At 36.8% G+C, this 26,210-nt stretch overlaps 2 long non-coding RNA genes across 2 annotated transcripts; both read left to right on the forward strand.

The window, feature by feature from the left end:
* The first annotated feature begins 14,834 nt into the window (after positions 1–14,834).
* On the forward strand, positions 14,835–16,730 carry LOC139189652 (uncharacterized). The gene is made up of 2 exons (XR_011573479.1): positions 14,835–15,846; positions 16,366–16,730. It is a non-coding gene; the product is annotated as an uncharacterized lncRNA (long non-coding RNA).
* Positions 16,731–21,544: 4,814 nt separating this feature from the next.
* LOC103448746 (uncharacterized) lies at positions 21,545–23,010 on the forward strand. Its single transcript, XR_531276.4, has 3 exons — positions 21,545–21,893; positions 22,005–22,193; positions 22,620–23,010. It is a non-coding gene; the product is annotated as an uncharacterized lncRNA (long non-coding RNA).
* The last annotated feature ends 3,200 nt before the right edge of the window (positions 23,011–26,210 follow it).

Consider the following 26,210-nt stretch of genomic DNA (forward strand, 5'->3'; position numbering starts at 1 on the left):
CATGAAGAGAGAATTGTTAAAAGTATGAAAGATTGTGAATCCAAGATTGTGAAGTGAGAAGATAGTAAATGAAAGATTGTGAATTGAAGAATATGAATTGAAGATAGTGAATTAAAGACTGTGAATTAAAGATTGTGGATTCAAAGGCTATTTGATACAAAGATTGTTACTGTTGAAGTTTATATTGAAGATTGTTGCTGAGGTTCTTGAGTTGATATGGCGTCTAATACTGTCAAGATCAAAAGTTTGCTAGCAATGATAACTATTAAACTTCAAGATGACAATTTTGTTAAGTGGAATTATCAATTCCTCTCGGTTCTCAGAGGGTATGATTTGTTTGAGTTTTTTAGTGGAGAATCTCAGTGTCCACTGAAGTTTTGCATCACTCCTAAATGTGGTGTTACTAAGAAACTTACCACTGCCTATAAATAGTAGGTTAAAACGGATTTTGCTTTGTTAAGCCTACTAATTGCAACACTCTTTGATGATACTATGGATCATGTAATTGGTTGTAAAACATAACATGAAGCATGGGAGTGCCTTCAAGAAAGGTTTGTTTCTGTCTCGATGGTGTGAGTGAATCAATTAAAGACAGAGTTTCATGCTGCACAGAAAGGGACTGACTCTGTGGATAAGTTCTTATTGCGATTGAAAAGGATCAGAAACCAGTTAGTGTTAGCCGGAGAAAAGATCACAAATAATGATTTTATGATTGCTGTGCTATCTGGTTTACCACCAGAGTTTGAGGTTATTAAAACCGTGTTGCTAGCACGTGATACATCAATTTCTCTCAAAGATTTTCGAGCACAACTTCTTGGTACTGAAGCTTATATTGACTCCAAGATTACAAGTTTGTCAACCACAATGTCAGCTATGTGTGTTCAAGGTGAGTCAAGCAATTCACAAAGATACCACGGAGATCATCAAGGGTATGAGAAAGGGGAAAGTTCCAATACTAATAGATCTTAGGGAGATAAACTTTTTGATAAAGGATCTAGTTATGTTGGAAATGGGCGAAGGTCTTTTCAGCCACAACAGAGGAATAATTACAACAATTATAATAATAGGAGATATACTGGACAAAATAAGCAATAATTTCAAGAACTTTAATTTTGACAGAAGTGATGGCTTGAATACTAAGGGCAATCAAAACAGTTTTGGTGGAAATGGTTCAAATGGATTCTTTTATGGAAATGGTTCAAGACAAGGAAGTGGTTGGCAGGGTAATACAAGCTATATATTATCAGTGTCACCAGAATGTCAAATATGCTTTAGGAGAGTGCACACTGCGTCCAATTGTTACTACATGAGTACTCAGCATCAGAATCAATCTTTTGGGAATAATAATGTGTGTCAAATTTGTGGAAAATGGGGCATATAGCACTGAACTGTTACCACAAGAACAATTATTCATATCAAGGCAATCTTTCTCCACCTCCATCACTTGCTGGTATGACTACTCAATGGGCAAATGGTATTGGTTCCAATCCAAATGTGCATGAATTCTATGCACCTGATACATGAGTAGTGGACACAGGTGCCACTCATCACATGACAGCTAATCTTGATATCATCAATCAGGCCACTCCTTACAATGGTAATGTTAAGATCACTATTGGTAATGGTGAAGGTTTGCAAATTCAACATATTGGATCTTCAATTATCCAAACATCATCTAATAATCTTATTCTGCATAATGTTTTACATGTTCCCAAAATAACTATGAATCTGTTGTCAGTAAAAAAGTTATGCAGAGATAATGCTTGCTGGTTTGTGTGTGATGATTTGGTTTTCTTTATACAGGACAAGCCAACAAGAATGATTTTGTACTAGGGAAAAAGTGACGATGGTGAGCTGTTCGAGATACCAGTTAGTGTATTTTCTCATTCATTTGTTGCAAAGTTGGGAAAATGTGTTGCATTCCTAGGGAAGAAAGTGAAGGTATCAGTATGGCATAAGAGATTGGGACACCCTTCAGAAGAAGTCATAAGTTCAAGTTGCAGAGTGCACAGTTACCAGTTAGTAGTGATTCATCTCTTTCCATATGTTCTGCTTGTATTCAAGGCAAGATGAGTAAATTGCCTTTTCATGTCAAATAAGAGAGATTAAAATTTGTATTTGAGAAAATCCATTTGGATGTCTGGGGTCCTTCACCTCATAAATCTGTAGAGGGTTATAGATATTACATCAGTTTTATAGATGATTTCTCTAGGTTTGTATGGATTTACCCTATGATGAATAAATCAGATACTTTTTCTGTATTTGTCAAGTTTCACAATTTTGTGCTTAATCAGTTCAATGTTAATATGAAATGTCTTCAATCTGATAGTGGAGGGGAATATATGAGTAAAAGGTTTCAAAATGTTTTGGCTGATAAAGGAATCATTCATCAAGTGTCTTGTCCTCATACCCCTCAGCAAAATGGAATTGCTGAGATGAAACATAGGCACTTGGTTAAAACAGCCTTGACTTTGATGACTGAAGCACATATTCCTACATCTTTCTGGTATCACTCATGTTCCTATGTACCTTTCTTGATTAACAGAATGCCCTCAAGAACTTTGGAGATGAAATCTCCTTATTAGATTTAGTTTGGTCAAAACTCAGAAGTGCATAATCTTAAGATCATTGGAATTACTGTCTATCCATTACTTAGGCCCTTTAATGCAAACAAACTGCAACCTAGAGCTGTTCAATGTGTGTTTATGGGATTTGCTATAAGATATAAGGGTGTTATATGTTATGAGATTAAATCCAGGAAGTTTATTGTGTCTAGACATGTGATACATGATGAGGATGTATATCCATTTCAACTCATATGTTAGTCTGGTTCCACAAGCATTTCAAACTCTAAACCAGAAACACAGTTTCCTGTTATAATTCACTTAACTGATACACTTCAAAGTTCAACGGGTATTGGACATAATCTACAAAAAGTTTATACAATGGTCAATAGTAATTCAACCAATACGTTAGTGCACAATGATCATATCTCTGTTTTAAATGATACTGAGGGGACATAAGACTCATAACAAGGTAATTCCAGTGTTCTTGCAGAATCTTCAGGACTACAACAACATCATCACTCACCCTATCATTACTTTGGTACATCATCAATGTTGCATGTCCATTCATCCACACAACTAGAGGTAATTCTTCATGTTTCTCCTAAATATGACTCATCTGCACATGATGACTTAACTACATACTCAATGATTACTAGATTGAAGAGTGGAACTATACCTAGAAAGAATTATGCAACATTACTGGCATTATGTCCTGAATTGCATTCTCTTCAAATAACTGAGGATGAACCATTTGTTGGAGGTTATTCCTTCTTGTCTGAGATTGTTGATGCTTCAGAACCTTCATCATTTAGAAAAGCTATTATATTGCCTCAATGGCAGGCAGCAATGCAAGAGGAATATGATTCCCTTATAGCACAAGGCACTTGGATCTTAGTACCACCTCCAGAAAATAGAGCTGTTGTTCGGAGTAAATGGGTATACAAGGTTAAAAGGAATCCATATGAGAGTGTAGCCAGGTATAAAGCAGGACTTGTAGCTTATGGGTTTTCACAGGAGCATGGTATTGACTATTTAGATACTTTTAGCCATGTGGTGAGGCATACTACAGTTCGAATGATTCTAGCTTTGGCTGAAATAAAGCATTGGGATCTTCGACAACTTGATATCAAAAATGCATTTCTACATGATGATCTATAAGAAGAGGTGTTTATGAAACAACCTCAGTGTTTTGTGGATACATCTCATCCCACATATGTGTGCAAATTAATCAAATCTTTATATGGCTTAAAGCAAGCACCACATGCATGGAATTCCAAGTTCACTAGCTATTTGGAAACTTTACAATTTATTGCTCACCATCTGATACAAGCTTATTTGTCAAAATAGATGGCTCAGATATGATAATCCTCTTGCTTTATGTAGATGACATCATTCTTACATGATCAAATTTGTCAAAAGTTCAAGAAGTTATTCAAGAGTTGTCTTATGTGTTTAAGCTCAAAGATACGGATAAACTGACCTATTTCTTAGGACTGCAAGTTCATTACAAAAACAATGGAGACTTATTTGTGAACCAGTCTAAAAATATGAAAGACTTGATTCACAAAGCAGGTATAGATTCCTGTAAACCTGCTACAACTCCATGTAAGCCACATCAGCAATTACTTGATAAAGAAGGCACTGTTTTGACAGATCCCACACTATATAGAAGTCTTGTTGATTCATTGAAGTATTTGACATTTACAAGGCCAGATATTGCATATGCAGTTAATTCAGCATGCCAATTTATATCTTCACCTAGAGAACTACACTTTGCATTTGTCAAGAGAATAATCAGATATCTTCAGGGCACAATTCAACATGGGATTCTGTATTCTTCAGACACTGTGCTTGATCTTAATGCCTTCTCAGATTCCGATTGGGCTGCTGATCTTAATACTAAAAGATCAGTCACTGGTTATGTTGTGTTTTTAGGTAACAATCACATATCTTGGCAATCAAAACGGCAGAATTCAGTTTCCAGAAGCTCTACTGAAGTTGAGTACAAAGCATTAGCACATATTGCAAATGATGTTGCTTGGGTGAGAAATATTTTGAAAGATATAGGTGTTGGTTTGTTCACACATCCAGTGATTCACTGTGATAACATGACAGCTATAGCTTTAAGTGCCAATCCTGTCTTTCATTCCAGAATTAAACATTTAGATATGGATTATCACTTGGTTCGAGAAAGGGTTCAAAAAGGTGATTTGGAAGTGAGATATATACCTATAGATGAGCAAACTCCTGATATTTTAACAAAAGGCCTTCACAGTCCTGCATTTGTTCAACATTGTTACAATCTCAAGCTTGGAAATCCCAGTTGAGATTGAAGGGGATGTTAGAATGACATGTCAGAACTGCCACATCAGTGTAGCCATATCAGCAGAGTCTGTTAGGGTTGTTAAAATCTGTTGGTTGTTAGATGTTGAGAGTTAGTTAGCACTGTAGCTGACTAACTTGAGATATAAAAAGGACAAATTGTAATTCATTTGTGTGTGAAATACAAGATCAGATTCTTCTCTCTCTCTCTCTCTCTCTCTCTCTCTCTCTCTCTCTCTCTCTCTCTCTCTCTCTCTCTCTCTCTCTCTCTAAGTTTTCATCTCTCTTTCTCTTCTCTTTTACATTTCTGTAGTCTTAGTTTTTCATTTCGATTCTCTGGTTTTGTTATCATGCTCAACACCTTTCACCACTGTGGTAAAGGGCCACTTGCAAAAAATGAGTTTAATTGCATAATTTTTCTTTTATTAATGGTCAAAGTGCTATTATAAAGGGTCAACTGCTTTTTTATAATTTGGATAAATAATCTGTAGTTAAAATTGGAGCATTGTTCTCTATATTCTGACTCAATTAGAATTTTGGTTTTTAAACTAAAATCTGTGGGCATTGGTCATTAATTGTCGAAATGTGTAATTAGCATTGGTTTTTAAACAAAATACAGAATTTAAAGGGTAAATAAGAGACGAAAAGCTAATAGAGTTATGCAAAAGATTTAGTTATCCGCATTGTTACAAGTTTAATCAAGATCAAAGCTTCAATTTGACTGAAATGTAAAGGCCAATGCTCGAATTTTATTTAATCTATAACACCAATATATAATAGCACTTGACAGTTCATGCTTTTCATATTCATTAAACTTTCGGTGACTCTGTTAACTAGCTAGCAATATTGAAATTTTGTTTAACCCACCCTCGGACTATATTGTGCTAAGTGGAACCTGCTGAGCACACATATATTAGGAGAGGATTTGTGCTTATCTGAATCCTAAATCTACATTACCTTAGTCCCGATAATAATGTTGATATTTAATATTGACTTTGGGAAAGTATAGTATTATATTCAAGTAAAACTTATCTATATATATGCTATACAAAGTGAAAGTGGCCAACATAGTTTAGTGCATCACTTACAAAACAGGTGTGGATTATGTGCATTATTTAACACATTTAGGTTGACTCCATTACCCACCGGAAATGCATATGTGGATATGTAATATGCATTGATGCTTGGTAGCTATCACTTGTGAATCCGGATATCTTTCCACCCAATGGAATTTCAGATTTTACATTAGGTATTTTCAAATTGGTTACAATATTTTAAAAGATTCTAAATAATTAGTTAATGTTTTAAAAAAAACAGTGTCACGTAAACTGATGATTCTTTTGTATTTATTTTATATATATATTGTTTATATTATAATTTATCTTATATATATTAATATACATTCTTTTTATTACATATTAATTGTTGCAGTTATATTTAGAATAGGAATGTGATTGTGTAAATCCTAGGGAATCTGGGAATGTATCTTATATTCCTATTAGGAGTTGATTACCTATTAAATGTTGTAATCTTAAAGGGAAAGGTTTTTACCTATCCTACTACTATAAATAAAGGCACATTGGGGTGAATCAAACACACCTCACAATTAAATCAATCTCTCTTCTCTCTAAGTGTAGCCGAGCCTCTCTCTCTAAACCCTAGATCATTCAATCAAATAGGCCTACAACACGTTATCAGCACGCTCTTGCCAGAAGCTGCGGAATTGACGCATCATAGGAGGAGGCTATCATCCACCAAATTCAAAGGCTTATTCGTTTTCTCCTAATCATGTATGCTTAAAATAAAAGAAGATATTTGAAACGTCCACGAAGCATGAAAACATTCCCCATGATGCATGAACCCCTATATCTTTATATTTTCCTTCGATATATATATATATATATATATATATTTGTTTCATGCATCACACAATTAAATTGTTATGTGGAATATGTGAGTCAAAGTATCAAATCAAATTAGAAGCAATTCTAGGGTTTCCTAAACCCTACATATGTCGAAAAAAAAATTGGGAATGGTATGGCACCACCCCTTGCGGCACAAACTGGGCAGCAGCCCTCTGGGCTTTGCTGCACCCTCATGGACCTTGACTGCAGCTTTGCTGCATATGCACACCCCAGGTCTTTTGGCCTGGTTGGGTTGTCTAAGGCTCATAGTCCCCAATCATCAAGAAAGCCTACAACTTTCCTTTTTAGACCTCCATCTGCTCTCGGCCCATGCCAGCAAGCTGTCATGCTTGCTGGGCTACTGTCTCGCGTGCACCAAGGCTTATAGCCTACTCCGGTATCAACCTATATACATGGGTTTGGTCCCTGCATAACGCCAACTCACTGTGGTTGGGCTCCCGTGCATTAATAGGCCAGCAAATCTGCTGGGCTTTGTCCCGTGCCATCCCCTCGGCCCAACCCAGCTAGGGTTTCTCCCTCACCCAGTGACCTGAAGTTCACACCCGAGGCACTTTTTAGGCCTTGCCTTTTACTCAAGGCACCCAACCCAAGCCCAATTATTTTTGGGGCTATATTTTCAACCCTATAATATTATTTTCATATTATTTAGCTTCTACAATCGACCCCGTATGGCTCGATTTATTGAATTAATTAAAAGTGATATGCAATCCATTAATCTGATAATGAATCAAAATTATTGACCTGAAGATCACTTTTGGACATTAACGATTCAATAATTTATTTTTATACTTTGAACTGTCACATATTTTCGTAGTAACGAAGCTCTCACACTTGAGTTCCTGAAGAACCTCAAATCCACTATATTCAAATTAGTATATTGCATTCTGTGTTTCTTGCATAAACCTCTCATTATGAACTAATTGTTCATAAAACTAAATTGAACATGTAGTTTCAAATTTAGTGACTTTGAAACCTGAAGTTTTCATTCAAAACATACCACATGAAACCTGTAGTTTTCATGCATAAATTAAACCAATACATGTCTATAGAACCTGTATGTTCTACGATATATGTCTATGGCTTACCATATGACTACTAACGTTTTTCCCTCTATTTTAAGGACATATCAAACTTAAACAAGCTCGATTTCTCCGCTCTAGAAGTCTCTGGAAGAAACTATCTAAAGTGGGTTCAAGACATGAAGCTTCATCTGACCGCAAAGGGCATTAGAGCCACCATCAAGACACATATTGCCGACACCTGTTGACGAAGCTCAGAAGGCTATTGCAATGATCTTCATACGAAGACACATCCATGATGCACTGCAGACTGAGTATCTCGCTAAGGAAGACCCACACACCTTCTAGCTTGCTCTGGCTAACCGTTTCGCTCACCAGAAAGACATATTTGCCTAAAACAAAACACGACTAACAACATCTTCGCTTCCAGGACTTTAAGTCTGTGAATGAATATAACTCTAAAGTTTGCAGAATCCGTTCACTGTTGAAATTCTGCAAAGTGGAATTAACCGAATCAGATCTCCTGGAGAAGACCTATTCGACCTTCCATGCCACCAATATTGTCATACAACAACAATATAGGGCACATAAATTCACCAAGTTTTCGGATTTGATCTCTATTTTACTTTTCACTAATAAGCAGAACCAGCTTTTAATGAAGAATCATCAAGCTCGACCCACTGGCTCGGACGCCGTGCCTGAAGTGTATGCGACCTATTCTAGCTGCCATAAACGATGAAAGCATCGTCGTGGCTTTGGCAATGGGCGGCAAGCCCAACCACAGTCCCCAGGTCAACAGAATGCTGCACCTAAAGGAAGAAATGTGACCCAACAGCATCCACCACTCGCCCCTAAGGCCCCAAACTTTAAGAACAAGGGCAAAGCTCCCGTTCAACCCGCTTCTACTGAACTAGACATGTGTTATCATTGTGGATCAAGGGATCATTGGTCACGCGTATGTCGAGCTTCCCCTGAGGCTATTGCTAAGTATCATTCCCGTCGTGAGTCTAACTTTGCACATATGGATCATTCGGAAAATCCAACTACATCAATGGAGATATCGGATTTTCAGGAGGCGTCAGCGCCTATAGATGAATAATTAGACATGTTTTTAGGGTGTTTACCCCTAGTGGCTGAACCCACTATGAGTGGTCGGCCTTACCCCCCCTATTTTTCTTGGTTTATGGTTTAATTTTGAACAATTTTTCTAAGTATTTGGAATAATTTGTTTGGTTTTGGTTTGTTTTGAATTATGAATTGTTATTTGAATGGATATTATTTTCTCGAATTGCTTACTTGAATGAATGGACTTATATTTATACATGTGACCAATTCAATCAATTTATTTCTAGGTATGTCTAGTGGGGAAGTTAGTTGTCTGGCAGATAGTGCAACCACGCACACCATCTTGCGTGAATAACACTATTTGACTAACTTAATACCTAAGAAAGCTCATTTGACAACCCTCTCAGGCTCATCCAACCTGATTGAAGGATACGGAAAGACACGTATCATGTTGTCTAATGGTACAATTTTGAGCATTAAAGAGGCACTATATTCTCCACGTTCCGGAAAAACGTTGCTAAGTTTTATAGATATTCGAGATAATCAATATCATATTGAAATTACTGAAGATAATGATTCTGAATTTCTTTGTATCACTTTATACGAATATAGCAAGAAGCGTATTCACGAGAAGTTAGAACGTCTACCGAGTGGGTTATACATCACAACCATTCGCGACATAGAAGCCCATAATGTGGCCGGCCCTATGCCTGAGTTCCAGGACACTTTGTTGCTTTGGCATGACCGTTTGGGACATCCTGGATGTGACATGATGCGTCGTATCCTCAACTTTTCATACGGGCATAAGTTACATCCCTATGTTGGACTCCCGCCATGCAAAGTGTGTTCTTTTGGGAAGTTGAATACCCAACCCTCATATATAAAGATTATTCATAACCCCCTTAAGTTTCTTCAGATGATTCAAGGGGACATTTGTGAACCTATCCAACCAACATGCGGACCATTTAGATACTTTCTGGTGTTGGTTGATGCATCGACAAGATGGTCACATGTTTTCTTGTTGTCCACACGCAACACCGCGTTTGCTAAACTCCTGCTCAAATATTAAGCTAAAGGCTCACCACCCTGATTATCTGATTAAGTCGATTCGACTGGATAACGCTGGAAAGTTTACGTCACAGACTTTTGACGATTATTACATGTCAGTAAGGATTGATGTGGAACATCATGTACCCCATGTTCACACCCAAAATGGCCTGGCATAAGCTTTCATAAAGTGCCTCCAATTGATAGCTCGGACTTTGGTTATCAAAACCAAACTGCCGGTATCTGCCTAGCGCTATGCAATATTGCACGCAGCTATGTTGGTCCGCCTGAGGTCCACCGCTACTCAACCACATTCACCGTTGCAGTTAGTCACTGGATTTGAGCCTGACGTCTCACATTTACGAGTGTTTAGAACCCTTGACAGTAGATCTATTTACCGCACGTTTTGCAGATTGTCACTTTGATGAGACAGTCTTCCCGTCATTAGGGGAGATAAGCATGCTAACGCTTCTGTAGAACACCGTGAATTGTCGTAGTATGCTCCCACTATGTCTCATTTAGATCCATGCACTACCCAATTTGAAACTAAGGTGCGACGAATTATAGATCTTCAGAGCATTGCTCAAAGCATGCAGGATGCTTTTAATGATCTAGCAAAGGTGACAATATCACATATACCCGTTGCAAACATACCTACAAGGATAAATGTACCCTGTGTACGTTAACAACCCACCTGGGAAGGCCGGACAGTCCCTAAAGATGGGGAAGCCACACCTTCCACGTGGCAAGGTACATTGGCGGCTAGCCAATCATCTGCTCTGACCCTGAAGCGTGGCAGACCCCTTGGTTCAAATGATTCATAACCCCGGAAGAGGAAAATGGCACCAACTAATGACCCTACTTTGAATCCAACCATCGCTCACTCATCCGTTCCAACGCATGAGGTTATTCTAGATTACGGTGATGCCTCAGACGAAACATGTCGGCCTCCCTAGAATCGCAAGATTTTGGTCCACTACACAATATTGGATGAGGTTTGGAATAAGAATGAGATGATCGTCAACGATACATTTGCGTGCTCAGTAGCTACTGACATCATGCTTAGCAATGACATTAAACCATATTTCGTCGATGAATACCGACGTAGACCCGATTGGTCAAACTGGAAACAAGTAATCCAGGTCAAACTCGATTCGCTCATGAAACGTAAAGTGTTTGGACCTATCGTTCCTACACCACCACGCGTAAAGCTTGTTGGCTACAAGTGGGTTTTCGTGAGGAAGCGTAATGAGAAGAATGAAATAGTGTGATACAAAGCACGCCTCGTAACGCAAGGCTTCTCTCAGCGCCCTGGGATTGATTACGAGGAGATGTATTCCCCCTAAATGGACGTTATAATGCTTCGCTACCTAATCAGTTTGGTAGTTTCCGAAAAACTGAATATGCAGCTTATGGACATGGTAACCGCGTATCTCTATGGGGATCTAGATACGGAAATTCACATGAAAGTTCCAGAAGGACTTCCATTGACTAGTTCAAGTAGTTTTAAACCACGGAACACTCTCTCAATTAGGCTGAGAATGTTACTTTACGGATTGAAACAATCCGGGCGGATGTGGTATAACCGTCATTTTCGTCCAAATGAGGATGAGGAAGAGATTTTGGAACCCGAAGTTCCTTATCTAAGTGCAATTGGGGCTTTATTGTACTTGGCTCAGTGCACTAGACCTGACATCTCATTTGCTGTGAATCTTTTGGCAAGATACAGTAATGCGCCCACATGCAGGCACTGAAATGGTGTTAAAGACATTTTCCGCTACCTCAAAGGTACTACGGATTTGGGCTTGTTTTATACCCATGAATCTTTGAGTGTTACGGCCCCCTATGGTCCTCAGATTGATTCTCGCCTTATTGGTTACGCAGATGCTGGATATATATCTAACCCACATAGGGCACGTTTTTAAACGAGTTATGTCTTTACCGTTAGAGACACCGCTATATCTTGGAGGTTGACCAAGCAAACGCTAGTGGCGACTTCGTCGAACCATGCTGAAATTCTCGCCCTACATGAAGCATCGCGTGAGTGCTTTTCCCCTTGTTGGCTACGCAGATGCTAGATATTTGTCTGACCCACATAGGGCACATTCTCAAATGGGTTATGTCTTTACCATTGGAGACACTGTTATATCTTGGAGGTCGACCAAGCAAACGCTAGTGGTGACTTCGTCGAACCATGCTCGTCCAACATGAAGCATAGCATAAGTGCTTTTAGTTGAGAGAAGTTATGGGACACATTCGAAGCACTAATGGTCTTACATTAGTCGTTGACCTTCCTACGACGATCTTTGAAGACAATGCAACATGTATTGAGCAGTTGAAGAAGGGATACATCAAGGGAGACAACACCAAGCACATAGTGCTGAAGTTCTTTTACTCACACTAGTAGTAACAGCATCAGAACATTGAAGTCAAGCAAATTCGTTCCCAGGACAACCTGGCCAATCTCTTCACCAAGTCATTACCCAAGTCTACATTTCAGAAGCTCATCCAAGGAATCAGTATGCGTAAATTATCTGAGCTGAATCGCTTGTAGTTATCTTATTTAGAAGTTATGTTTAACTTAAGGGAAGTATCTAGAAGCATGCTCACATGATCTCTATGTACTATTTTTCCTATGATAGGAGCATTTTCCCACTGGGTTTTTGCTACCTAACAAGGTTTTAATGAGGCACCCATCCTAGGATGATCATACTCCGTTGAGTTCACTACCTTCGTCCTGTTTGACGTTTGTTTAAAGTCATTATGCATACTTCTCACTTTTCTCCTTAGTCTATGGGTTTTCCCCATGCCTTGGGTTTTACCATAGCGAGGTTTTTGTGAGTTTTACTACAAATGCATACTTTACTTAAATTTGAGACTCGCGATCACCCATTGTGCCGATGACTTCATCAACTACTCTACCTTATCTGCTGAAGATCTGATGCAATGGTTTGTTGAGTATTTACACACTCAATGGGGAGTGTTGCAGTCATATTTAGAATATGAATGTGATTGTGTAAATCGTAAGGAATCTGGGAATGTATCTTATATTCCTATTAGGAGTTGATTACCTATTAAATGTTGTAATCCTAAAAGGAAAGGTTTTTACCTATCCTACTACTATAAATAAAGGCACAATGGGGTGAATCAAACACATTTCACAATTAAATCAATCTCTCTTCTTTCTAAATGTAGTCAGCCCCCTCTCTCTCTCTCTAAACCCTAGATCGTTCAATCAAATAGGCCTACAACATTAATATATATATTGTTTGTTATATATTAACATTTATTCTTTTTCTATTATAATGTTAATCTAATTTGGGAAACGGATAATCAATTTAAAATGAGTAAACAGAATTCAATACTCGATCTTGGAGATACATATAGAATTATATGAAAAGAAGTATTCGATCAAAGTCGTATGTATGGCTTGTAGGAGATCTTTCATATCTTTTGAGATCCACCCAACAATATGGGGTCAAAAAGCCAAAATAATTTAGTTTATACCTTAAAGCAACTCCACCGTTGTTTATTGCCTTAGGGATAGGCAACCCAATCCAGTCCCCCCGCCTCTTCAAAACACTCAAGCCCACTCGGGCAATTGGGCTCAAGGCGAGCATGATGGAGAAGTCAGGCAACAATCTCCTTGCACAGCGCCCTACCTATTTGACTCAAGGCTGACATCAGCCATAATTTAAATTATTCAAAATTCATAAAAAAAATTATAAAAATTGCAAAAAAATTATATAAAAAAATATTTAAAATGTAAAAAATTATATTTTTTTCTATAAATACTTAATCATGTTCTTCCACTTTACACTACATTTCAATATTTTCAAATACCTTTACCAAGCCTTTATTATTGTTCGAAATTAAAAATAAAGTTATCTTTTATTATTTATAAAATAAATAATATTTTAATACGAATTGTTTGGGTTATTCAGTTTAGGGGTGAATATGCACTTGGGTAGTTACTGTTCATTACAGGCAGTTGTTGTTCATTTAAGGGATTGAGTTGCCTATTGCCCAGAGGGCCTTACTACACTGGAAATGCTCTTACAAAAAGAAAATTGATTCTTGAACCCCTTCACGTGCATGTCACGTCAAGGTACTGCAGAAGAAAAAACTGCAAAATCTGATCGAACTTATCGTAATTGATTAGTTAACATGTTGGTTAACCGTATCCTGAAACACGAAAAAAAAAATCATTGGCTCATCAAATTAGGTCGATACCATTAATTGATGATGTCATTAATGTTAAGTATTGTGTGAACAAACACTAAAGTTGTTTTCTACTAACACATCATTTATAGAGTTCTAAATCACCAAATTGACCCCTCTTAGCCAAGTTAACGCTAACTTTGTCTAGTAAAAAGGGATCAACTTAAAGATTTAGAGCTCCATAAATGATGTGGCAGTGAAAGCTCACTTCAATACTTGTCTAAGTCATTACTTAACACTGGTGATCTAACGAGTGTCTATTTTTCATAATGTTATATAGTTATTAGAAATGTTTTAAAAGAATGAGACAACTTGGAATCACCTCTAAAGATTGGTGCTATGATTAAATTATACAGAGGGCTCTAATTTACGAGTTCTAAACAAACGAACGATACGGCTACTGAAATTCCATTGTGAAATGAGTCGCAGATCTTTATATTAGGTACTCGTGTGCGTTTGATACTTCCTCACAAAATTTCTTATTATGATTTGTACTCTTTCCCAAACTAGCTAAGACTCACTAACTCCAAAAGTAATATAGACCAAGTAAAAAACACAAATTTATATAAAATTAAATGGAAACTTAAACCTACTTCAAGAGTATTCTACACATGCACTCATACACATCAATAGTCAACTCTTAAACGGACTAGAAATTTTGGGGTGACTAGAAAAGTGATTTCCACACGTCTATTTGTTCTTGAGTCACATGTTATTTAGTTTCTGTCATTAAATTAAATAAATCAATCAATCAAGAAAAATAAATAAACAAAAATGCACAACAAAATCAAAAGGGTATGAATAAATCAATTTAAATATTTAAAGTATTCTTCAAATGGACAAGTTAAAATTGTGCACGGATTCCTGCACAATTCCGAGCCTGAGCGCCCCCGCCCACAAAAAAAAGTATCATTAAACTAGGGAATTACTCAATTGTAGCCCAACACTTTTTGCAAAGGTTAACTGGGATTCTAAATCTCTATAGCTCAATCGAATTGAAGCACACACCCGGCGACAGGACAACAATAAGAGTTAAGAAGCAGAAAGAAAAGGCGAAGTGAAAAAGTATTTCAACTTTCCTAGCTAGCTACCAAAGAAACAAAATATATATTTCAACTTGGATTATTGAAAGAGATAGTGAAAGGTGAAGCATATTTTCTTATACTACGAAGTTTGACGTCTTTCAAGGCTTTCCCATGAAAGTCATGCATGCTGCGTAAGGCCAAGCTCAAATGACTTGGCACCAACTTTCAAAGTTAAAATTTAGACAAGGAATTCAGGAATGAAGAGAGAGAGAGAGAGAGAGAGAGAGCCCAATCCTAGCAAGCTAGTTGAAACATTGCAATATTATCTACTTAAATTTGAAAGAAACTGGCAGCAAAGTCCGCGTACGTGCTGCGAAGCTTTAAATGAATTGATGAATGAATATTTAATTGTGATGAAAAATTAGAAGAAAAAAAAACCAAAATTTGCATCTCATATAAAATTATGGCCACCTTTTAAATGCATGATAGTTGTAGTCAAAAGTTGATATGAAAGTGGCAAGCAAGATGTTGTTTGTTGGGGAAAGAACAGCTCTTCATCGACGCTGGCGTCTTTATCGTCCTCAGCCTCTTTCAGCAATATTCCGGTGCCGTCTCCGGCAGTGAAGATTTTCTTTGTGACATTTTAGCGACCCAGGTACTAATCTTGTTCCTCCCGTATTCAAGTCCACTGCTTACTCCCATATTGCTTCTGGGAAGAGCCATATATGTGCTATTAGAGGGTTGTATGATTCTGATCACGAATTTGGAACAATAGATTGTTAGGAAATTTTTGAAACTTTGAATAAAAGTTTGAGTTCAAAATAGAGCAATCTGTTTTATGACCAGGCAATTGCCAATCTTTTGTCCAAAAGGGTTGTTTATGGTGAAGGTTTAGCTGTGGGGGTGTTAGAGATGTAACTATAATTCTATACGGAGTACAAATTTTGGTTATTTTTCTAAATTTCTTAATTGTAACGTGTTAAGAGGATGAATCACACATTGTGAAGTTAAATAAGCTTATAAATAGGCTTATAAATAGAAATTGTACTTATGCTCCAAATTTCTTATTATGCACTTCAAACTTTTTATATTTGTGGACCCTAAAAATTACACAGACTAGGTCGAAGTAATCTAAGAGCTAACTACATTCTTCTATAAATGATTGCTGATGCAGGCGTGCCAATTTGCTACCGACCTTGGTCGGGCAAATAAGATGGATGTGATAGTGTGATGATGAAACACGTTGCCGACTTCTACACTGAGTGACTTCGGTCGAGGAAGGAACACTCTCATCCTTGAGTTCTAAAACATGAAGACAAGGTTATACCTTTTGTTATAAAGTTTAATCTTCTACACCAGGTTCGGCCGCCTCAACTATATTTGTGAGAATATAGGTGCACCAAATCGGTATTAGGTTGTAGGGGCAAATATATTCAAAAGAAATGAGCGTCTTTATGATTAAAGTTGTTCGACCGTCAAAATGCTAAACTTTGAACAATACTTTTGAATAACTTATCATAGAACACCTCATTTCGCCAAGGGAGCTAATGAAGTGACCTCTTTCGACGGGAGAATTAAAGACTCTTCGCCGACTGAAACTTGGTGTAGATAGTCAATCAAACGAGGAGTAAGTGATGTTTAACCAAACTAAAGAAACACCTAGACCAAGCTGATAATACGAGTCTGCTGATGTTTAACCAAACTAAAATTGGTGCCAGTTTGTCAACCCAGTGATACTTAACTAAACTGAATATGTGATGATGCGTTAGTGGATCAGTTAGTCTTTCTCAAGGTATGAGAAGGTATCACTAAGCCAAAGATTTCGCGTATAACATTTGATTTGTATGTTGAGTAAAATGTCCTCTACATTACAAAACACTTATAGTAGTTATATATTTGCTTGGCATGGCCTGATACTTGTGCAGTATCTAATTCAATTTTTAACTGGAGAACAACATGCTGATGACTCACCCTCTGCTAGAGTGACTTGAATGTGATCCATCACTTTGTGTGCCATATCCTTTAGCCACCTACCTAGGAATTTTTTCAAGATAGGACAAAGCCTATCACTCCGCATATTCTTTGGGTTGAAGCCTATATATTACTTTCTGTAGCTAATGTCAGGACAAAGCCTATCATATCGCCGCCATCTGCCGACTCCAAAATCAATTTGAACTATACTGCTTACTGCCAGTCAACATCTCATTTAATTTTCGTAAGAGAATGTCAATATAATTTCAATAAATTCTCACTGATACTATCTGTTAACAATAATTGAAAGTTATCATAATACTTAATAACTATCCACCGGTCTAGAACACAAAAATTGATAGTGCAAAAACAGGTCCAAACAATATTTAAAAGAAAATAAAATTATGAAGAGTGCACAATGAGATTTTTAAAGAGCCAATGACACTTTTCTTATAAATAATTAGTTCACTCTCTCATGGTATCAGAGCATTCATTCAGCTTAACAGTTCACGTGCTTCCATTGTCAACATGTTAGTCTTCAGAAACCTTACACTTGAGATGACGTGTTGAGAAAAATAAATCACATAGAGAAAATAAAAAAAATCATGCATAGACTTATAAGAAGTTGAGTTGCTCTCTTGTTGTCATTTAATTTTAGAGTGCGACTTCAAATTCCTTAGCAATGCACCTTGAAACTTCATTTGTAGGGTATCCTATCCAAATTTAACAACTTTGATTTTTAATTTTTAAGAAGTATGATGCCCCAAGCTTTCGTAGAAAACAACATGCAGAATCATGTAAACCTCACAAAAACTCCAGGACATGGTTTACTCCTAGCAACCCATATGTATTCAACTGAAAATGGATGTGATTGATAGTTGTTGATCTATGAATCGGATTGATGATGATTTGCTTCATGTTAAATCATGAGCATCGCAATACAATTCAGCCAATTCATCAAAAACCAAGCCTTATATTTATATAAGTGAATGGAAACCGTGAATAAATAGATGAGAAAATTAAGACATAATACAAAGATGGATTGTTATTGATTCTAAAAATTCATCTTACATTCTTTCAAGTGAATCCTCATACTTGTACATAAAATGAGTTAAAAGTAATTATTTAGAGTGTCAAGACACTACAAAAAAATATGGCCTAAGAACACAATTGATTTGTGCCCTTTTAAATTTCATTGAGCACAAATATATATTGGTGCTCTTAGATGTCAATGAACACAAAACTATCACAAATGTGCTTTCTGAACAAAAAGGCACATTAGTTAGTGTCTAAACAAAAGTGTATTTGTGCCTATTAAAATTTGAACACAAAGTTTGTGTCACTATTTATGGATATCTGTATACTAATTTTTTTTTTATTAATTTACAAAAAACACAAAAAACATTTTTATGTGCCCTCTAATTTTATATATTTAAACCATTTGATTTTATAGGCACAATGTTCATGTCTTCCTTCACCAGTCTGGACACAAATCATATTTTAGTATTAGTTTTTATTGATCAAGGTGCCCCACACACACGTTTCATCATCATCACCTGGCAAATCCATTGTTGACACACCCCGACCTAAATCAGGGCGTGCTGGCCGTCACGTGAGAGTGACGTAACCATATGCACAGTGCGGAAGCAATAATGATATGGAGAAATACGAGCGAATAAAAAACCAAACTTCTAAAAGTACTAGCTAAAATAAGATGCTAGTGCGAGATTAAGTGTGAAATACACAATCAGAGCATAAATAGCCTAAGTGCAGTCCGACTGGACAAGTACTAATTATACAACACCCAAAGGTGATCCTACATTTGTGATGTTCTGTCAGAACCACTGTCGAAATCCCCGTGAGCCACCAAAGCACTTCTACCTAAAACCTAAAGAGGCGCAAAACAGAAAGTGTGAGTTGGCAAAAACAAAGCTTTTCAAATACATTTCATTTATCAAAAGCGCTAACCCCCCCCCCCCGCCGTAAAACCCGTATAATTTCCCATAAAAATAATATATGTTATATCAGAAATCATGATCAGGATGAAAATCCATAGAAATATACCATGCCAAAGTATCTCAATGAAATGCTATAAGTAATCCAGTTAAAATATATCAATGTCAGATATCATATCAGCCGGATCCACCTAACGTGACCTGCACGGCTGAGTCTATAGCTCATAACCAATCTCAATTATATCAAATCCTGCACACGAGTCGGAACCACTAAAGTGGTCTGTACAACAAGACTAGGTGTAAAATAAATATGCTCTAGTGCCACGATCACGTAAAGACTGTGCGAATGATCACGGATCACCTACGAGTCGGAACCACTTATAATGGTCTATACAACAAGCATGTGCACCTAACTTGGATCCAAGGTGAGCATATGGTGCAGGAGGTGAACATCACGTGAAGGACCGTGCCCTAACTCTGGGCGGGAGCACTAACACTGGATGCATGTTTATGAGCTCTCAATGCATCACATCATATCTCGCATAACTAAAGCAATCTCATATCTTTAATTTATGAACTTACCTAGCACTTACCTGTGCGTCCGCAACACTAATCATAAATATATGCAACTACTAATGCATAAATAAAATAGGCAGATACTTTGCATGGCATTTCAAAACGTATAATCATTCAAATTCATTTTCTGGGAAAAAAATCTCAAGTATATAGGTATATACGGAAAACCAAAAGCCCACTCACTGGTATGTCGAAGGGTCGTAGTCCCCGAGCCTCGATTGATGGCACTCGTCCTCTGGATAGGTCTCATATATACGCGAAATAACTAAATAAACGTTAATTAAAGCACACAACAAAAATTAACTAATAATTTCTCATACATTGCTCAAATGGGGTATTTGAATATACCACCAAGACCTACTCAACCTCAGGAATATCCCCATATTTTTAGAAAAAATTTCCGAGCACCTATGCGCCCTCATGCGCCAGCCAATGCACGGCCAGACGTGCGGTTCACGCGCAGGCACGTGTTTGGCACACCAAACGGATTCCCTAATGGCGTTAGGGAATATTCTGTTAAAAATCAGCATATACCGTTATAATTACTTGACGGCATTAGCATATTCCGTCAACTTTGACGGAATATTCTCCTCATTCTTCCTTGGTTCGCCAAAGTCCAGCGTCGGTGCCGCTGTTATCGCCGAAAACTGGAAAAATCTTTAAAACTTCATATCTTCTTCGATTCTTAACCAAAATTCATGAATTATATACCAAAATGAAGCTTAGGGCTAGAAGAACAAGACCTTACCACTTTTAGGACCTAAAACCTGCAAAATCTCGCTGGGAAAACCTCGATACTTCGGCCACCTCTGCAATTCCGCGAACTGGGACTTCCCGATGTCCAAATCACTTCAAAATTCTTCCCCAAGCTTCGTGAAGATGTTCTAAAGCTTCCTAAGGTCTTAAAACTCACTGAAAAGTCCACGATCGAATGAACAGTGCTCCAAAACTGGGTTATCTGGTTCTCGAGAAAACAAGGTATTCACGTCCAACCAACGCTAAAGATCAACTCCTAAGGTTGCAAGGAGCATGAAAACAACTTCCAAACCCCGATCAATGAATGGATAGCTAAGGTGGGAGTTGTTTGTACGATCGTACAGAAAATGGAGAAAAATCGAGAGGGAATGAGAAAGAGAAAGTCAGCGAGAGAGCATGTGGGAGAGTGTGTGTGTGGTCCAGCTTTAGGTTACTAACAACAACAAAACCATTAACTTTAAGTTCCAAAAACTTAGGAACTAACTAGATTAGTCTAAAACCCAAACTCAAACCACACCACTACATAATGTGCTCAACGTCCAAGGGTGTAAAAGGAATTAGCACGCTATCGAGGATAAAATAATATATACATTCGGGACGGGTTGTCACAACTGTTTAGATCAAGCGGATGTTTTCTAAATTTATTTTCTTATTCGATACTTTCTGCTGTCAAATTACAGGGCTTTACCCACTGGATCAGTTCTTGAAAAAATTACGGAGTCAAAATTTATTCAAATAAGAGTCTACAAACCAACAAAAATTTGTTTGTCAGCACCACTTTATGTGTTTTTTTTTCCTTTACATTTAGCACACACAAAACATTAGATTATAAAATCAATTATAAAATTGTGGTAAATAATGGTATGGGTCTTCACATAGACAAATGACACAATTTGAAAATAAATGCCCATTGAATATTATAATTATAAATTTCCTTTTTGTGACACAAATTTTAAAAATTGTGTCCAGTAAATAGTAATAAAAAATAAATCATTCCACTTCCCATACAACAAAAGAATATATTGGCATAATTATGGATTTTTGCATTTGAATTATTTTAATATTGTTTATGTTTGAGTGGTGTGCCGTGGGACCTACCCACGTGTGAGTCTCTCTTCCCCGTGCAAACCCCTCATTTTCCCCTCACTTCTTTCTACCATCCCTACACCTATCTCTCTTCCTCCCGCGGTTCATCTTCTTTCTTCTCCCTCTGTCCCTCATCCTTCTCTTCTCTCTCTTGGCTCGCTTCTCCCCAAGCAACATAGCCACCACGTTCTCCGGCAACTTCAAACACCAAATCACCACCATCCTCTTCCCAACCTCACACCAACACAGAACTAGAACCCAGAGTCCCAGAACTTAGACTCAAACCTCAAATCAAATAACCATAGCTCCGTCTCGAATCCGAGAGAGTTCCGGCGAGCTCATTGCTTTCCCTACCAAGGTAAGGTCTGTAACTACCTCCGTTTAATTCCTTTCGATGTTCTAAGTTGGTTTCTATCCTTGCATGTGAAATTTCCTTAGCTAAAATCTCCACTGTTCCGGCGAGTTGCAGGTTTCCTGAGATTTTTTGACCAAATCTCATCGTCTTGGACGAGATTGACACCACAAATGAACTCCCTATAATCCCATGGAACATATTCGAGCTTTACATGCTCAAAATTGTCAGGGATTCGTAGAGACCTAAGCTAGGCTTTTAGGCCAATTTTCGACCACCTCTAGCCATCCTTTGGCCTCGATTTTGGTAAAATCAAACTCCTCTTAATCCCAACTTCATTTTGACATACTGTGTATTACAAATGGTTGAGATTTATTGCAGATCTGCTTCTATTTCGAATCCAAATAGGTATTGATTTTAATTTTTTTATTTGTTTGTGTGTAATTTGAGATGGAATGTGGAAGTGGTTTGAATTTACGGTGTATTTATTCTGGTGTCTAACAACTATACTTAAATCACGTGACTCTAGATTTAACATTCTACCTACTGATATCATGAATACAATTGTTAAGAATGAGTTTTCAAAATTGCTGGTGATATTGTGAACTTATTCAAATCATTTTAGAGAAAATACATCTATTTTGATATTCATGTATTTTCCCTTCATTTTCGTTCTTCTTGTAAGTTGTGTGGTTTCTTTATCTTTGAGGTTTTTATTCATAACCTTCGCAGGAAGAGGCCTAGATTCTGTATAGACCGGATGATTAATTTATTTGTGGAACAAGAAGATGGGATGAAGTAAAAGCTTTCTGGGAAAGATTCAAGTGTTCATAAATGCTTGTTTTCATTATTCGTATGAATTGATTGTTTGTAGAACTAAATTGTAAAAACTTGTTTGTAATATTTGAATTTGTATTGTTTTTAAATATTTTACCGATTGGGCACAAAAACAAAATTGTGCTAACATGGCTTGGAAAGAGTCAGAACTGTCAGAACTGAGAAACAAAAGAAACCCTATTTGTGCTGAGCTTTTTGGGCATCAAAGACCATATTGTGCCCAATGATCAAAGGTGACGCCCATAGAGGGCACATATATAAATATAGTTGCTGCATTGTTGCTATTGGTTTATGGGCACAATTGTTGGTGCTTTTTGGCCTCAAATGGCACAAATAATTTATTGTGTGCAGTGCTTGTAGTGAGAACATATCTCTAGAAAATCATTTTTATAACCTAATGACATAAAGCATACTAGAAAATCAATTTGTAGACAACGCAAAATCGTGTACGGTGGCACTATAGGATTCATACAACCAACCCGACCTAATGGAATAAGGAGTGATTGTTGTTGTTATACTAATCCTCCACATCCAATCACATTTGTTTAGATTATTAAAGACGTAATTGAGACAATTAGCACATCGAACAAAATTTCACGTGTGCAACGGTCCATGGATGCCAGCAAACAAAATTGTGAATGATTTTGTTTTACCTTGGTAGCTAGTGGAATGCATGGACTAGACTACAAGGTTTTGTCTCATTTATCAGTGCTTGCACACATCATTATAATGTGAAGGTAATAGGGGTGTGCTATTCACACATCCTTTTTTACTTCTCATACATCCCTTGTTAATTTCTGTCCGTTGATCTTCTTCAATTCATCCGATCCGACGGCCGAAAATAAAAAAAGTGTGGGAGAAGTAAAAATAGATGTGTGGATATCACACCCCAAGGTAATATTGAGGCCTATATATATAGAAATCTATACGTTCAATCATTCCCGGCTCATAGGATCTCAACTCTCTACAGATTGAGCAATTTTGAAGACACATTGCCTCCACAATGGTTGCTAGTGCTAGCCTCAAATACTCCTTCTGCCTTTTCCTGGTGTTGCTTACATTTTCCAACTCTGAGTCTCGTTCTCCTCCTCTTCCATTATTAAACAAGATTACCACAGAGCGGCCATTGATGCAGGATGCCAAACAGGTCTTGAAGGCTAGTATTGCAAGACAAGCTGCAGCTGCTGGAAGTCGATTACCAAAGTCCAAGCGAGTCAGCCCGGGTGGACCTGACGGCCAGCATCATTAACGTGTCATTGGGCAATATTCCTGCAACAGTAATGCTAGAGAGACTAAATTTAGAGACAAAATTTGCAAATTAAATGATGTGTCACCAATAAAAATGAGCACGTTTATCAACACTGTAATAAATCAATCATCAACTTCTATGTTTTTAGTTTCTAAAATTTTGTCTACAAAGTTAATATTTCTAGCGTCTTTTTTGCAAGAAGGGTGGCTTGAATAGAGGTTTTTTCCTTGATTTTGTTTCGTATTATGATTCAACAAGTCTCGTACGTCTGTCAGACAGAGTGGATGTTGACCGAATAGTGATTGCCTACTTTCAAACCTTTTGTGACCACTAAATTTCGTACCTAAAACTTTTATCCAGTTGAGTTATTTCTTGTTCGCATGAGAAGCACAAACTTTTAACTTTAGTCACTTATTGAATTCTTTCTCCGAATTAAAATATTGAAACTTGTAATCCTAACATGAATATTCATTCATGGAGTAGATAAAAGTTAATAAAAGTAGGAGGAAAATTAATATAAAATGGCTGTTATATGAAATTGTACGGCTGATGTACTTATATATAACCAACTATTATATAGATATATAGTTTATCCATCAATCATAAGCAAGCCCCTAGACCATTCAGAATTTTAATTAGTTGTGCGGCTAGTGCTACGGATAGGATTAATCTATTGTTTACAAAAGGGGATCATTATTGGACTCCAATTAATCAATCTTTAAAAGTGATTAATTAATTAAACTACCATAAATCCTGACAGGTAATTAACACTAGTGCCTTGTCAACATATCAAGGTGATTATATATCCTATTATGTGGGTTTTTAATCACAAATCACTCCTGAAATTTACATAAATCATTATTTTTGTTTTCAAGTTGAAGGCCGATTAATGTAATCCTTGAACTTACTGTCGCACATCAATGTCATCGATACCATCCAATTTTGTTAATTTTTCTTGTTTGTTTGATGAAGTAACACACGATTGGACTCACATCCAAATACCGTACCGTCCAATTTCATTAATTTTTTTTGTTAGTTTGACGACATGACCCACAATTGGGCTTATACATATAAGGTGCGACATGAGTCAGACCTTTTTTAATCATAATAAGTGGTGGATTGGTTTGGTTGATAGAGTCTTCTCATCCAACTCATTATGTATAGTGTTCAAACCATCTCTTTTCCCTTAGTATAATTTAAATTCGTAATATTGGTTGTAATGAAAAAAACATGGTCGCACGTAATAAATTTATATGTAGATTGGCAGGTATAGACTATGTCAGCTAACCAAGAAAGTGTGTCCATAATAGTTTAGATTATATATATCCTCTTTCAAAATTGCCTAAAACTTGGTAAAAATCATTTCAAGGATGAAAAAACGAAATATAGATTGGCATTGATGGAAATCATTAATTTAATGGGTAACTGAACTTAAAACCTTAAAGTTAAGACATGAATAGATAACCTCCTTGACTGAGATGGATGGAATCATATTAACTTATATTTAAGCTTTTTTTTTTAAAAAATCGAAATTATTATTATTAAGAGATGGGAGAATTTAAAACTATTACAATAATTTAGAAGATAAGAAATTTTTAAATCTATAAAAACTCAACACTTTATCCACTAAAATATTAGACAACATGCATTAAACAATAAATCATTGATGTTTCAATGTATTATTCATGCATGGTGCTCTAGCACTTATCCAATACCCATATCCAAATTGGACGGGAACTTAATTTGGTGAATGCATGAGTCCCTTGATTGTCATATCAAAGTTGGTAACTTAGCTGTATTATCCATTTTCTAGACAAAAGTGTGTGATATCCACACACCCTTTTTACTTTTCATACATCCTTCTAATTTTTGGCCGTCGGATCGGATGAAATGAAGAAGATCAACGGACAAAATTAACAAAGGGTGTGTAAGAAATAAAAATGGGTGTGTAAATAGCACACCTCCTAGACAAAATGTGATTATCTCAACTCCTGAAATGACGTGACCTTTCTGCCTTCTTGTGTCATCCTTTTATATCTTGTTTGCCAACCATTTAAAGAACGTTTTTTTTTTAAACGAAGTTGGCTCTTTGTATTTTTAGTTTGTTTACTTTTTGTTAAAGATAACTTCATTAAAAAGATAGCAATTAGAGAGAAAAGATTCATCTAGGAACAAAAATATTAATGCAATTGGATTATAGAATATAGGTTCACATGACACATTGGATATGTGCGTAA

Source organism: Malus domestica, chromosome 11 (assembly GCF_042453785.1).
Source record: "Malus domestica chromosome 11, GDT2T_hap1".
NCBI classification, from domain to species: domain Eukaryota; kingdom Viridiplantae; phylum Streptophyta; class Magnoliopsida; order Rosales; family Rosaceae; genus Malus; species Malus domestica.